Here is a 16,260-nt window from a genome sequence, read left to right on the forward strand (position 1 = left end):
GCTCAGAAGACTTTTCCTAGGTACTTAACCTCTTTGAGGATCTCAATTACTCATTTCTAAAATAGAAATATAATACCTCATAAGGTTGCATGGATTAAATGAGATAATATAGATCTAGGTGTAAATTCTAAATTGTTGTGTAAATTTGAGATAGTAATAGATAAGTTATTAATTATAATGATGAAGTGGAGAGCAAGAGAAGGAGGCCATTGGGTCTTCCCAGAGAAGGAGCTGTGTTTTAAAGGCAGATGCCAGGGAGATGAGAGGCTCAAGTCAAAGGATCGACTGACTATATTATGGTGGGATTTGAGGATTTGGGATGGAGATGTTTTCAGGCGGAAACTTTGTTACATCCTGTCCCAGAGCACTGGGCAGCCCACAGGCCTGAGCTACCACTTCTCATCTTTGTTCCTTCCTTGCTCTTCGACAGACTTCCTATTTTACATCTTCAGCACCCACATATCAAGGGTGAACTCTGCTGTGCTCTACCTTGAGGAACCAGAAGCTATCTAATACTTACATCTCTCTGATTGTCTCATTTCCTCATGTGCAAAATATTGTCTGGTTTGATTTATTTTTCCCATTCCACCTGTGAATATTGAAAAATATTGCAAGATGTTGCTTGGGTAGGTTTTTCATATGCTTGTCTGAGAGACACTTTATAAACGTAAAAAAATACTATTCTTAACTGTCTTTGCTAAAAATAAAGCAACTAACTCTCCCAAGAACTTATGAGTCAATGTAGTCTTTTCCTGAGTAGCACATACTATAAAGATGTTTATAAAAATTTATCAATTGTAATATCTCTACAGTGGTCAAGCCCTTTGGCAAAATCAATTGAATTTAAACAACAATAAGCCTTTTGTCTGCTTTTCTTAAGGAATTTCATTGTAATTAAGAAGTTGAGTATCTGTTAAAATCTTTGGCTCACAAAATATTTTTTTCTAGACAATGACAGTTAAGGGCTACCTTGAGTTCTTTCACCTATCAGTGATTTTTAAAAATAGATTTTGTGTGGTGTGTCCATGTTTGCTGTGGTAGATATCCTGTTCTCAACGTTGTTTCAAGTTATGAGCATTCAATGCTCTCTAGGAATATTTCCAGAAAAACTAATTCTAGTTGAGAATTTTTTTTCCAGAACTAAAATCAGAGATGATCAATGAATAAGGATTTAAGTTTAAGATAAGTAGGTTTTGAACTCAGAGCCAAATCCAACATTTATTAAAAATTCTTGCTTGTCCATTTCATAAAATAAGAGTGCTTAGAAAAATGGATAAAATGTCTTCGGTAGGCAATCTTGTCAACACCCAGGTGTAAATATCAGCCTGTAATATGCTAAACAACATACTAATTAAACATATAGTTGAATGCTTTTTATCAAGCACTATTACAGTTATTGAGGATACAGTGCTGAACAAGACAGGCAAGTTCCCAGAGTTCATAGAATATATCCTGAAGTTTAATTTTTAAATGAAGATTCGTATTCATAGTTATCTTAGGGCATATCTTCTGGATGTTTTGTGATAATACTTAAAATTAACTTCTCCTCCCCCTCCTACCTACTGCTTCTAACATCTGCATTTTCACTACTTCTTGTTTTTTGCATTTTTCCTAGAAAAATTAATAGCACCATTTATCATTCCCTCTTCATAATGTAACTCCTGCTCATTATTTGAGATATAGACCTGCTCTTTGAAATTATGTTTTTAAAAAGCATATCCCCTTTCCTACAACAGTGTTATTTGCACAATCTACAAGAAATAAATTTTAGAAAACAACTCTTTCAAGTATGTTCATACATATATATATGTGTATAAGTTGAAATTAGAACTTCACTTGAAAAGTATTAGCATGAACATTCCATTCTGTTCTATTCATTCTGTCTTATTCCCTCCCCCACAAATGCTACAAGAATTACCCTAAATTGATTTCATATTCCACTACTGGGTTGCAATATAGAGTTTGAAAAACTTTTTTGCTGAGTTTTCTGTACATGATAATAAAATAATTCTTCCTTTTTTCAAATCAGGTGACTTGTTCTTTCAGAATGGGTATTTTCAACATCCTGTGACTACTCCAATTAAACAAATTCATAGGACTACAGATAATTTAAAATTTATTATCTCCCAGGTATCTTATGGAGTATGATGTTTCATGTAAATGAATCTGTATTACTTGGGAATATATAATTAAGTGAAGTATAGAAAATATAGGATTGGAGTAAGGAGTTTTGAATTAAGAGTCATCAGAGTAAGTAGCAGGCGTGTTTTTCCATCTTTCCGAGGTTAGTTGTCTTACCACAGTGACACCTAGTCCTCATGGAAGGAATAAGCAGAATAATCCTAGTCACTCTCATAACCTTTGGTCTTTAGATGACCCCACATGGTTTACACAGTTAATTGTTCAGGTAAGCAGTGAGCAGCTTATTTTACACATATATAATAAAGCCACCTTAATTTTGAGGTGCTTACCTCTTGGTGGGGGTACTTAGGGTAAAATAAAAAGTTTAACCCACCCTTGAGTAAAGAGTGCTAGAAAAGCCTTTATTTCTAGCCAGTGGCTGAAACAGTTATCAGTTGTTTTTCCTTAAAATCGAAGTAACTAAAATTTTGCAGCATTTTACGTTTTGTAAAATGCCCTACATAAATTATTTAATATTAAAAGTCTTAAACTTCAGGGCCAAGCAGATGAGGAAAATGTGTGAAATTTGTGAAAGATAGTATTGGTGCCTATGTGCCTATGAAGAATTGGTGAGTGCATGCCCTCCCAACTATAATAAAAAAATTAGCTCATAAACAAACAAAAAGCCTCAGACAATTGTATTATCCAAGCAACAATGTAAGAGATCCAGATTTTACTTTATGTAAAAGTTTCATCAGAGATTTGTAGGACAGGCTTGTGATCCTTTGTATTTTATAGCTGAGGTGTTAGAAATGTCAAATGATAGGTTCAAGATCACCTTGCTGATGCAAATCAATGGCAGAGTTGAAATTTAAATAGTGGTTGTTTAACTGTAGATCTTTTCACCTTTCTGCTACTTATTACTCTCAGATGTTGGCATATTTTTTCCTGGAAAGTACTAGATAGTGAATACTAGTGGTTTTGGTGTGCCACATGGTTTGTCTTTACTGTCCCTCTGTGATTGTAACACACAAACAACCATGGATATTATCTGAATGAAGAGGGCTCTATAGGTTCTGATAAAACTACAAAGAGTGTGGCTATAGATTTTGGCCCTGGAGCTATAGTTTATTGACTCCTGTTTAAATCCCCTGATCTAAATGCAATGTGAAGAGCAAAATCAGAGATGGTGGAATTATAAAAAGACTAAGCATTTGCTGCTATATAATGTGCCGTTATCTTAGGGAGAATCTCTAAAACCTCTTGGTTCAAAAACTAAAAGAGAATTAGTAGCGTACATGAAAATAGGAAAGGATATAGAAGGTAAAATATTAATAGTAGCTAAAAGTTTTTGAGCACATGCTATACTAAATATGTTACTCAGTGCTCACTACAATAATCATATGATGCCATTATTATATTTTTTATCTCCATTTTTTAGATGAGAACTGTTGACTGGCAAAGTTATTAACTCAGCTCATATCACACAGCTACAAAGTGGCAGAGCTGGAATTTGAACCTAAGCATTTTGAGTATAGCATTTCTATTCTTAACCACAGTCTACTACTGCCACTACATGGGTAGAAGAGAAAACTAAAGAAAGAAAATAACACAAAAAATGAAAATATTGAACCCACCCTCCAGTTTTTCCAAACCAGATCCTAACCCTGTGGGCCTGAGAACGTGTCTGAGATTCTCACTTTCAAACAGCCTGGAACAAAGGAAATACGGTGCCATTAATGACTCACTCAGGAGTCCCTCCTGGGCCCTCAGGGAACGCTGCAGCCCTGTCTGCTGAGCCATCCTGACCTTAGTAACTTTTGTAAGTTAATTTTTACAAAAAAAAAAAATCCAGCCTTCATTAAGGAGGCTCCATGGAATGTTCTGTATGACACCAGTAGCGGAAAAAGACTTCCCAAGAACCGGTGTAGCCTGTGGCACCCGCTGCAGGAAAACGGCCCTCCCTCCTGCTGCTTGTGAAGAGCCAGCGCCTGACCACCCCTGGCCGGAGCCTGGCCCTCCTCTCAGGTTCAGAGGTGCGCGCTGGGCCCTGGCACAGACGAAAATGCCCTCATGCCCACTGAGGCCCAGAGCAGTGCCCGTGGCAGGTGTATTTTTTTTGCTATTTCTTTTTATTCAGTAGTACACTTTACATTTTGCGGGGAGATAAGAGGAGGAGGGCAAAAGGGTTTCATCAGAGTCCCCTACATGTATGACACTCCTGATAGTACAAGGACAGGATGAAAGACCAGGCAACCAGAGGGAGGGTTCCCAATATTCCTAACTCATCTCTATAATTAAAATGATAGGGTGTGAGTACCAAGCCCGCGGTGGCCCTCAGTGCCAGCTGCAGTCCCAGTTCCCTGCAGGCTAGGTCATACCTACACATCATCGTCCTTTTCCTTTCAGGGAATGAAGCTGGCCTAGAAAATAGGGAACAAAAAGTTCAGCACAGTTGGGTGACCGTGCTGTGACTTTCTCCCTACCCTCCCCAGCCCACTGTGCTAGGCAGGGCTCAGAGCAGAACTACCAAGGGCCTCCTGGGGCCTGGTGGGCCTGGCCTGGCAGATCCCACAGGCAGGGCCCTGGGCTGCGGCTCTCCAGGGCACAGTCCTCTCTTTGGCGATGATGACTGTAGGGTTAGCGCACGCATGCTGATTTCTGGGTGGTCTTCAGGATCTCAGCAGCCTTGCTGTGCTCAGCACCTTGGAAATCCACGCCATTCGCACCTAGAGCTTGGTTCCCTTCTTGAAGTCCTGCTCCATGTGCATCTGAGTCGGGAATCACCCTGGAGATGAAAATGCTCAGCTTGGAGGCCTTTCCTCCTGATGTTAAATCCCAACTGAGCTCCGGGAGGCTTCTTCAATGTCACAATTCGGGGCAGAAACTGGTGGATTTATTGTCGTAGTCCAGGTGATATACTCTCATGAGGAAGAATCCACACTGGGGGATTCTATTAGGCAGGCAGGAAAAGCACTGAGCAGTCATCATAAGGAATTGGCCGTCCATCTTGGACAAGACCCACCGCTTAAATGCCAAACTACCTCAGCAGCAACAAAGCCCTTAGCCACCCTTGGCTCGGCTCCCCGTGACACCCACATGCCCCTACTGTGCCCCCTGGAGATCCAAGGGGCCCCACTGCCAGCGCCTCTCTGTGGGAGGAGCCAGAGGAGCAGGCAGGGCTGCATGGCAGAGCCCTGCCCTGGTGGCCTGGCAGGCTCAAGGACAGGTCCTCGGGTTCTGTGCCTTGAAGCTGGGTCATCTTAGGCAAGTGAACATGGAAAAGTTTTAACTTTCTTTGAAATTCAGTTTCCTCACCTCTAAAATGAGAAGCTCAAATGAGGAAACGGGCCTGCACATTGGTGCCCCCGGCACACCCACTCAGTGCAGTCACGCCTGAGGACTGGGTGCCAAGCCGCTCTCCGGACTCGGCCTGGGACGCCAGCCTGGTGAAGTCCAGCCCTGAGGCCAATGCTGTGACACGCCCACCTCCTTACCCTTGGCCTAGGCTCCAGCTCAGCAAGGAACGTCATTGTAACATGGGGAACTTGTGCTGCTTCGGGTTAAAATTAACAGTAGGAGACCTTGGCTTAGAAGAAAATTCCAGTGACAAAAACGCTGCATCACCCACCTGAGTGGTGTGGAGACTGACGAGTAGGGAAGGCAGACGTCAATCATTCTGCGTCAAAAGTGCAAAGAAGTAACAGGAATGATGTGACATTTATTTAACTTCTATTTTCCTTCTTATTTATGCACAAAGTGAGACAGAGTAAAATTATGCAATAGATCTAAAAGAACTCTTGATCAGGATAAAATTAAAATTGCCAGTGATAGGGCTGGGGATGTGGCTCAAGCGGTAGCGCGCTCGCCTGGCATGCGTGCGGCCTGGGTTCGATCCTCAGCACCACATACCAACAAAGTTGTTGTGTCCCCGAGAACTAAAAAATAAATATTAAAAAAAAATTCTCTCTCTCTCTTAAAAAAAAATGCCCAGTGATAAAGGTCTGTGTTATGGCTAAACAGTGCCTCTTGCCATCAGTGGGTCAGAGTTGATGAGACATAAAAAATACAACTGGGGCTAGGCGGGGGCTCAGAGGCAAAGCCTTGCCTGGCATGCCTGAGACCCTGGGTTCCAGCCTCAGCACCACATAAAGATAAAAAAATAAAGGTATGTGTCCACCTATAACTGAAAAAACTAAATGTTTAAAAAAAATAAGTAAAAAAATAAAAAAACAGAACTGAATTAATCCAGCACAGTAACGTGGAGTGTCACCTAATCACGGAGACTAACCATGCTGCTACCTACAGTCAAACCAAGTTTGCTTGCTTGTTTCCTACTTGGTTCGTTCCTCCAGTGCCATGGACTCACTCAGGATGCCTGCCCCACCACAGCTTCTGAAAAGCCAACCCCAGGAACAAGCCCGGCCCCTGGACCGCAGGCAGCTGGTGGCCATGACTGGCATTTCTGGGCCAGCGTACCACATTCCCTCTGCTCACAGAACACAGAGCCACTGGAGAGCTCAGGGTCCAGGAGGCCAAGGCTGCCAAGGAGAGAGAGGACGGGCAGCGGGGGCTGAGGCAGGAGCCCCTGCAGTCAGAGGTGGGGACCCTGGGCAGAGGGTTCCACTTCCTGCAAGGCCCAACTCAACTCCCCCTCCCCAGGCAGTCTCTCCTCCTCAGTGTGAGCTTCACAGGGTGGGGCCTGGGTCTGCTGGGTCCCCACTGTGACCCTTCTCTACCACCCTCCAGGAGACAGGCGCTTCTCCAACCCTCATCACCTCAGCCTCCTCTGACCCCTGCTGGACAAAGAGAAAACCACCCACCTTCATCTGGCCATCCCCTAGTTCACAGCCACAGGCATCTTGAGAACAAAACCATCCGGAGGGTGTCCCCTCCACCTCTGCCCCTGCTGGACCCAGGCCCCGCACACCTGGGTGCGGGAAGTAGACAGTCCAGACGGTGACCACTCCTCCCTCCTTTCATGATCTCTCTCTTTACTATTTAACAGCACTACTGAATGCCTGATTGCTGAAGACAGTAGTAATTCAAGTCACACGAATTGCTATTCTGGTAAAAAAAAAAAAAAAGAAGAAGAAGAAGAAGAAGCTGCTTGGCTTTTAATAGATCAGTGTTGCCCTCACAGGAGCAGACCAGAGGAAGTGCCTGTTCCTAGGAGGCTCTGAGCTAAGACAGGAGGGAGCTCAGGGGAGCAGTGCAAAGTCAAGGTCGAGGCTGGAGCTTCAGCCCTGCCTCAGGCATTTTTAAAGCTTCACGTGGGGTTATTACTTCATCCTTCAAGCCCCAATTTCCTCATCTGTAAAACGGGGCTGATAATAACAGTGCCATCCAAGAGGGTTGTCAGAGGACTCTGTGGTCAAAAACAGCACCGTGGGCGGGGGCGGGGGCTCAGCAGTAGTTCACTTGCCTGGCATGTGTGAGGCACTGGGTTCGACTCTCAGCACCACATATAAATAAATAAAATAGAGGTCCATCAACAACTAAAACAAAATTGGAAAAAAAAAAAAAACCCGCACTGTGGGACCAGCCCAAGTTCAAGCCCCTCACCACCCACTAGGTAATCACCTTGGACCTCTGTGCCTGCATTTCCTCATGCTGAGATGGGGATACCAGCAGTGGCCTGGCAGTTGCTGCAGAGGTAAGAGGAGGTACCTCCTATGAAGTATCCAGAGTAGCCCTGGGGCCATAGGAGCCGCGAACCCTGGTCACCGTCACTCAGTCCACTGACCCTGAGGCGACTTTCCTCCCTTTTACGGCTCTGATTCAGGGTGCCCCTCTTTGCTGGCATCTTCATCAGCTCAGTGCACTGAGCACAGCCCTGGGCCCACAGGACACTGGACCTCAGGGTAAAGCTTGCCATGTTTGACGGCCCCAGTTCCCACTCGGCATCTGCTCCTAAGCATGTACCCATCAAGAGAACAAGACCTCTGCACAGGACCCGGGGAGGACAGAGCCCTAACCTGGTAAGTGCCAGCCAGGACACAGCCTGCCTCCTGCCCACAACCACCCCTCTGCCTTCTTACTTCCTGTGCTCCCCAGACACCCCCGAGCCATGGGCTTTTTACTGGCTTCAAAGTTACTAATTCTGGAGGCCACACAGAGAGCTATGTTATTCATCTCCACTAGCTCTGCTGTCCTCTGACACGTGGGTCACTATGATAACGGGTGCTAGGGTTATGCTTCGGGGCCATGGGACCATTTTGTCTAAGCCACTGACCTTTTCGCTTGGCCTAGCATGGGTGTCCCAAAGGTGACCTTTGACATCAGGAAGCAAAAGATTCCACCTTCAGATCACGCTAACACCACCATTTTCTGCAGGTGTCCCATGAAGAGCCATGGAGGTCGGCTGAGTGTGCTCGGACTGCTGACTATTGCCTCCTATTGGCTCCCACACCCTAGGCCACGCTGCTTCTTCATCCCCCGGTGTCCACAAATGCCCTCAGGAAGTGGACTTAAGGCTTGGACCTCCCCACTCCTCATGCTTGGCTGTCTTAGGAATGACTCTTGCAAACTCCTTGCTCTAGTGACTGGCCTAGTGCACAGCTGGAAACCAGAGGGGCCTGGCTCAGTAACAACATAAGGAATGGACGTCTGTGGATCTGTACAGCCATCGGCTGCAGTCCCTGCAGGCAGACACTGGGGAAAGAAGGCTTCAATTTCTGCAATTATACAATCCCTCGCCTACTGGAAATCAAAGATATTTATTCTGAGCAAAGATTTCTCAGATATCTAAACACAGAGCAATGTGCTGAAAATTCTCCTTCTCACAACCCCCTTTTTTTTGGAACCAGGGATTGAACCCGGGGGCATTTAACCACTGAGCCATATCCCCAGCCCTTTTTTGTATTTTACTTAGAGACAGGGTCTCACTGAGATGCTTAGGGCCTCACTAAGTTGCTGAGGCTGGGTTTGAATTCCCGATCCTCCTGCCTCAGGCTTCCAAGCCGCTGGAATTCCTGGGGGGCGTGCCCCACTGTTCCCGGCTCCCCTTGAGTTTTAAGATACCACACTCTAGGAAGCACCACAGGAATTCTAAATCAGGATGCATCACCTTAAGGTGAAGGGATTGTACAGGTTCTTTAAAAAGCAAAATTTGGGGCTGGGTGTGCAGTTCAGTGGCAAAGTGCTTGCCTAGCATGCGTGAGGCTCTGTGTTCAATCCCCAGTACTACAAAAAGAAAAAAGCCATGTTGACTTACTGGTGTTGAAAAAAAAAGAATATTATAAAAAGTAATAATAGGGGCTGGGGATGTGGCTCAAGCGGTAGCGCACGCGCCTGGCATGTGTGCGTCCCGGGTTCGATCCTCAGCACCACATACCAACAAAGATGTTGTGTCCGCCGAGAACTAAAAAATAAATATTAAAAATTCTCTCTCTCTCTCTCTCTCTCTCTCTCTCTCTCTCTCTCTCCTCTCTCACTCTCTCTTTAAAAAAAAAAATTTAAAAAAAGTAATAATAAAACATAGGGGTTGTTTCTGACAACCAAGGATTGTAACTGACAATCAAGACCTACATGCAGAGGGTCAGCATGAAGAACCAGCACAGCCCCCCTTATCCAGACCACGTGGAATGAGATGCTGGTTAGTAAAATCCCCAGGTTCACAAGGCTCACTCCTCAGAGGGAAAGCCCCCTGCAGCCTCCTGACACAGCTCCTCCTGCCTGGCCTGCTCACATCTGCTGCCCCCCTGGGCTTCCTGCCCGTTGCTGGACCATCTCCAGCCACTTTCTCCCACTGTGGGTGTGTCCAGGCCCAGAGGCTTGTTCTCTCCAACAGCTCAAATTTGAGTGGTTTTGACCAAAAAAACAGATGACTACATTTGTTAGAGTTGTACTTAAACAAGAATAAACAAATTACTAAGCGAATAAATACATGAGGTTTGTAATGTATAAGAAATACCATACAGGGCTGGGAATGTGGCTCAAGCGGTAGCGCGCTCGCCTGGCATGCGTGCGGCCCGGGTTCGATCCTCAGCACCACATACCAACAAAGATGTTGTGTCCGCCGAGAACTAAAAAATAAATATTTAAAAAAAAAAAAGAAATACCATACAGGGCTGGGGATACAGCTCAGGTGCTAGAGTGCGTGCCTCGCAAGCACAAGGCCTTGGGTTCAATCCCCAGCACCACAAAAAACAAAACAAAACAAGAAATACCATATAATCCCAGATATGAGGCAATCTCCTCTTTTCCCAAAAAGATCCACAGTTTTTTGACCAATTATATACATAAACTTTTAAGGATGTAGAAAAACTTGCTTACACATACGACTTATTTTCTTAGTAATTTATGACCACATAAATATTTAAAATCACATAATAAAATACAAGCAATCCCTGTCTGTGTGGGTTCCCTATCTGTAGATTCAACCATCAATGGTTGTGCTCAACAGGTACAGACTCTCCCCCTTGTCGCTGTCTCCTAATAACAGCCATCATTTCCACAGCATCCACACTGTATCTGGTCCTGTAAGTCACCAGGAGGTGGCGTGAAACCCACGGGAGCAAGAGCTGGGTTATGTGCAAACGCAACACCAGGCATCCTCAAATTCTGGCATCCCCAGAGTGTCCTCAGGGGTGAGGACACCAGGGCGCCTTATATTAATGTTGACACAACACTGTCTTCATCCTGTCATTTCACAAAGACAACTGTATTTGGACTCTTCAGCACCAGTGTCTCCCTCTCTATCTGAAGGGACCGTGGCACGCTGCTTTCAGTCTAACTTGTTTGAGATAATACAGCTTTTAAATCACCTATGATGTTTCCACTTAAATTCTATTCCCAATCATCTGAACTCACAGGACATTAGGGCAGCTAATTTTCTTCGTGTGACCTTGGGTAGTGTGATTTGAATGGGACACTGGCTGTTGTTTCTTAGTGATATGCACCAGGTTCATTGTCCTAACAGCTGGCAGACCCATGAGGTCAGAGCCCCGGGACACTTGCTCACTGGGGGCCAACCACCTGCCCCCTTGCCTGCTGGCTCTCTGCTGTGCCCTCGGCAAGCACCCAAGGCTGGCCCTGGCTGAGGCCGGCTCAGGCCAAGCTTCCCTAACAGAGCTTTACTGTTTCAAAGATGGAAATAATGAGCACCCCGGACACCAGTGCATGGCAAGGTGCAAGGGGTTCCCCAAAGCCAGGATCTTCAGGGAAGCTTTGCCTTGTTCAGCAGGGAACAGAGTCAAGCAGCAAGGAGACCCCAGGGAGAGGTACCTCAGAACAAGGGGCCCCAAAGCTCGGCACCCCGCAAGGAAGGCACAAGCTGCAATGCTCTGCTGCCTTCAGCGCCACTTTTCCAAATCACAGGGTCACCAGAGGCCTTGGCTCCCCTTCCTGCGTGCAGTCACCCTGGGAGGCCAGCCTGCCACAGCAACGCCTCCAGAAGCAAGCCGTCCTGGTTGTCACCACTGCTCTGTGGTGACCAAGGACTATGAGATCGGAAGCAAGATACAGGTGAGCTACAAACTTAAAGAGTATTATAAGGTAGCTTTCAAAATAGTCTACGTACCTCGTATGAGCTCATATTCATGTCCATAAGTTCACATATAAGTGCAAGAGAACCAGATTTTCTGTCACTGAAGAACAAAGCAGGTTTAAAATTTTTTTTGTCTTAATCAGAAAACATGATCAAATATTTAATTCACTGTAAACATTTCTGGTAAATATAAGGCACTCCCACATCAGCCAAAGATGGCAATATAATTATTAAAATAGTAGAGATTTTGATTTTCAACCAATATTTCAGATAAATTTAATTTTCAATAACCGTAAAAATTTATTTTAAGCAAAATTCTAAAAGCCATTTTTTAAAAAAAGAGATATGTCTTGAATATATAAAATTAACCCAGCAGAAAGAAGAAAGTGGGGAATTAGCTAAGCAAAGCAATAAAAGAAAAAGGAACTTAACTCATGCTCTATGACTGAACGTCTAGTTTTAATTAATTTTAAAGTAATTTAATGTACCTAATTATTTACATGTAATTGGGATATATTACAACTGGAGAGCCAAAAGCAAAAGCCACTCCCAGGCAGAAGAGAGAGTCACATTTCACTCATACTCAAGGCTTCAGGCCCAGCCAACAAGCTTCTCTGGATTCCATTCAACCCCTAAAGGGGAGCCTGTGTCACAGTAGGCCACCTGGCAGGGGTCTCAGGAGATTCTGGCCAGAAGTGCTCTGCATAGAGTGTGTGTGTGTGTGTGTGTGTGTGTGTGTGTGTGTGTGTACACAGTGTTGTGATTATTATGTGCAAACCGTGCTAAGAACACTGCAGCTATGTCAAGGGGCCACACAGCTATGTCAAAACAAGTCGTTTTGAATTTAAAACTGTTGCATCCTCTGATTAAAATCCATCGAGCTTTAACTGGCAGAGACTGGAGTTCCCAGGCCAACTTTATAAGCCAGGGTCCCTGCAGAGCTGTAGCAAGGCCAACAAGCACCTTCCCAGAAGTGGCAAGGTCATGCTGGTGGGAGGAGGCCTCCTGAGCCCCTGCACACCAAGGGACAAGCCAGGCTCTATCTTTTTGATTGGCAGGTAAGCCTTATGAAAACTACTCTACAATTAGAACAAATGGAAATGCCTTGAAATGACATCAATTATTGTAAGAAAGACTGTAAGAGACTGCAGAGAGATCAGTTAGCAACAAGATGAGAACATGAAATAGCATCCCAGGGCTCGCCTGGGAGGCCATGACTCATGTTCAAGCCTTCAGAGTTCCAAACCAAGCTTCAGGAGACAAACCTTGAATGCTGCGTGCTGCCACGATATAAGGTCACCTCTCTGAAGACACCTCCAAATGAGGGGTCAGATACGCAATTGCCCAAGTAGAAATGCAACGTACGGTGAAATGAAAATTATTATTCTCTGAGCTATAAATATTGTAAGTCTACCACGGTTTTCTTAAAAGGAGATTTGATCAATAACAAATTTTCAAATAGATAATTTTTTAAGCTCCAAATATACTTACAAAACTACTTCATGCAACGTAAGAATGTTTGGGTGTGGATTCAGACGCCTCAGTGCTTGTACCTCTCGTAGGTTGTTCACCTGCTCAATACTATTTGTAGGTAAAAATAGATAACTGATTTATAATTTAGGTTAACTTTAAAATTACAGCTACCAAATCACATTCATTATCCATGTTTGAAAATTTTAAACTCGAAAATATTTCAAGCAAGTTAATCGGGTCAAACTGTTCTCATCAGAAACTGAAGTTAGCATATTCTTATATCATCCTATAAAAATTAAAGTTCTCATAGCTTAGGAAATACATGAAAAGTTTCCCCATCTATTATCCTGAAAGATCCTCTTGTAGTTTCTTTTACATATTAAGATAAAAAAATTAATATTAAAACTGGTGCACGCCTATAAACCCAGCAGCTAGGGAGACTTAAGGCAGGAGGATCGCGAGTTCAAAGCTAGTCTCAGCTAAAAGAGTAAGGCGCTAAGCAACTCAGTGAGACCTGTCTCTAAATAAAATACAAAATAGGGCTGGGGAGGTGGCTCAGTAGTCAAGTGCCTGAGTTCAATGCACAGTACTTAAAAAAAAAAAAGATTAAGTTTTCTGATTAAATTAATTGACAAATTTATTTAAAATTAAGGGTAATAATTAAACTACATTAATCAGTTTATAGGAAATGTACATACTATCTGAAAATATGCATTTCAAAATTCCAGAAGCAGACCCAGCCTCCACCTCATCTTCTTTTTTTAAAAATATTTTTTAGTTGTAGATGGACTCAATATCTTTATTTTATTTTTATGTGGTGCTGAGAATTGAACCCAGTGCCTCTCACAGGCCAGGCAAGCGCTCTACCACTGAGCCACAGCCCAGCCCCTCCCTCCACCTCATCTTTGATGAAGTCTGTCTTTTCTGCCATCTCCTCTGCCTGGGGGGACAGGTGTAGTCCTTGCAGGTGTCTCGCTATGGGGTCGTCTTTGATTGCTCAGCCTGACACTGTTTCCATATCCAAATCACACCACTGTAAGTGCTAGGCCAGTGACCAGCTGTCCCTGCTTTCCAGACACCCTTTCAGGGACGCACCTCCCATGGTGGGAGGGGATTCACACCGATCCAGTGACTTCATGCTCAAGGGACTTCCATCTCAGAGACTCTGAAGGAACCAATTGTGGGGATATTCTTCTTTCCTACAATTGCTCAGCATCTTGTTTGGTTATTCGGGGAATAGTTATATCCAACAGCACATTACTATAGCTTAATTTTTTTTTTAAATTCTGTTTTTTTTTTTTTTTTTTGGTGGTGCTGGGGATTGAACCCAGGGTGTTGTAAATGCAAGGCAAGCACTCTACCAACTGAGCTATATCCCCAGCCCATTCTTAAATAAAAGGGTTTGTTGAGCTCCTACAGACCTATACAGAAAAAGGATAAGGTCCTGCTACCTGGATAAGGTCCACACTACCAGCAGCAGGGCTAGGTCACAGCACAGCTGGGAAAGGTTCTGATTATAATTGAGTTTTTCTGATTGTGTTTTGTTTTTCATTTTAGTGCCTGGAACTGAACCCAGGGGTGCTTAACCACTGAACCACATCTCTGACACTTTTTATTTTTATTTTTTGTAGTTGTGTTTGGTGTGTGTGTGTGTTTGTGTGTGTGTGGTGCTGGGGATTAACCCCAGGGCCTTGTGCATACAAGGCAAGCACTCTACCAACTGAACTATATCCCCAGACCTTTTTTTGTAGTTGTAAATGGACAGGATGACTTTATTTGTTTCATTTTTATGTGGTGCTAAGGATCAAACCCAGTGCCTCACACATGCCAGGCAAGTGCTCTGCCCCTGAGCCCCGGCCCCAGCCCCTCCAGCGCTTTTTTTTAAACTTTGAGACAGCACCTTGTTAAGTTGTTGAGGCTGGTCTTGCGATCATCCTGCCTCAGTCTCCCAAGTGGCTGGGATCACAGGCGTGTGTGACCACATCCAGAATTTATTACACAGTTTTTAAATCAATGTGGCTCTTAAATCAGTTGCTCTCAAGCTAGCAACCACATGGGAGCCTGATACATAGGAACAGCCTGAAGAGAGACTAGTCTGAGTCTAAGAATATCTGTGACTAAGAGCTTTGGGTCTCTCTTCTTCATTACCTTCCCCTACCTCCTCCCTCACAGCCAGGACTGTAGTCAAAACACTACACAGTCCATAGTGCTGGAGCCGGTCCTGTGGGCACTGGCGCTCGGAGGTCTGCAGTGAGCCTGCCAGCATGCAGCTGGCAGTTCAACAGCTGAAACACCAGCATGGCCCTGGTGACGGTGACAGGGATTCTAGATGCACATACAGTAAGTAACAGTTTCAACATACGTGAAGTAACTGACAGGTAAAGAAAGCTGGAGAGGGAACACCCTCTCCTATATTTGATACAATGATCTTTAAAAACAAAAACAAAAACAAAAACAGTAACTATACTGAAGCTCCTAAGAGCACTACTGACCACCTCCACCCGACATCATTCAAGGATGTACAGGGCACTCACCCAGACAGGAATGCACTGCCTCAGAGCTAAGTCTTAATAAACTCCAAGACTGAAAATGGACAGAACATGCTGGCTGGCCATGATGTAATCAAATCAGAAATCAGCCATCGTAAACTATCTAGAAAAGCCCCGAGTATTTGGGAATGAAACAACAGATTTCTAAAAATCCATGGGTAAGGAAGAAATCTCATGCGAAATTAGCATATCAAAAAGTAAAGCACAGCACATTGAAGTTTTGATGACACTTAGAAGGATATTTGTGACTTTAAAAGTTTTATTATGAAGTGTTTACCATAAGAAGGCAGAATAAATTAGGTGCTGTGACACACGCCTGTAATCCCAGCAGCTCAGGAGGCTGAGGCATGAAGATCACAAGTTCAAGGCCAGCCTCAGCAACTTAGTGAGGCCCTAAGCAACTTATCAAGATCCTATCTCAAAATAAATAAAAAGGGCTGGGGATAAGGCTCCGTAGTTAAGCATCCCTGGGTTCAATCCCCAATATATAAAAAAAAAAAGATAGGAATACTTCCATGAACTGCTACAGATTTGACATAATCCCATTCAAAATCTCTGTAGTTTTTATTTTGTATGGAATTGACAAGCTGGTTCTAAAATATTTACAGAAATACAAAGGACTCAAAG

At 44.0% G+C, this 16,260-nt stretch overlaps 1 long non-coding RNA gene across 1 annotated transcript in view; it reads right to left on the reverse strand.

Moving 5' to 3' along the window:
• Positions 1 to 4,923: 4,923 nt before the first annotated feature.
• The window catches only part of LOC308640486, a 29,723-nt gene continuing 18,386 nt past the window's right edge, over positions 4,924 to 16,260 (reverse strand). The window contains exon 3 of the long non-coding RNA XR_014020287.1: positions 4,924 to 5,074. This is a non-coding gene — a long non-coding RNA (uncharacterized lncRNA). The remainder of the gene's footprint in view (positions 5,075 to 16,260) is intronic.

The sequence above is a fragment of the Spermophilus citellus genome (genome assembly GCF_964194105.1).
Source record: "Spermophilus citellus genome assembly, contig: SCAFFOLD_147, whole genome shotgun sequence".
In the NCBI taxonomy this organism is placed as follows: domain Eukaryota; kingdom Metazoa; phylum Chordata; class Mammalia; order Rodentia; family Sciuridae; genus Spermophilus; species Spermophilus citellus.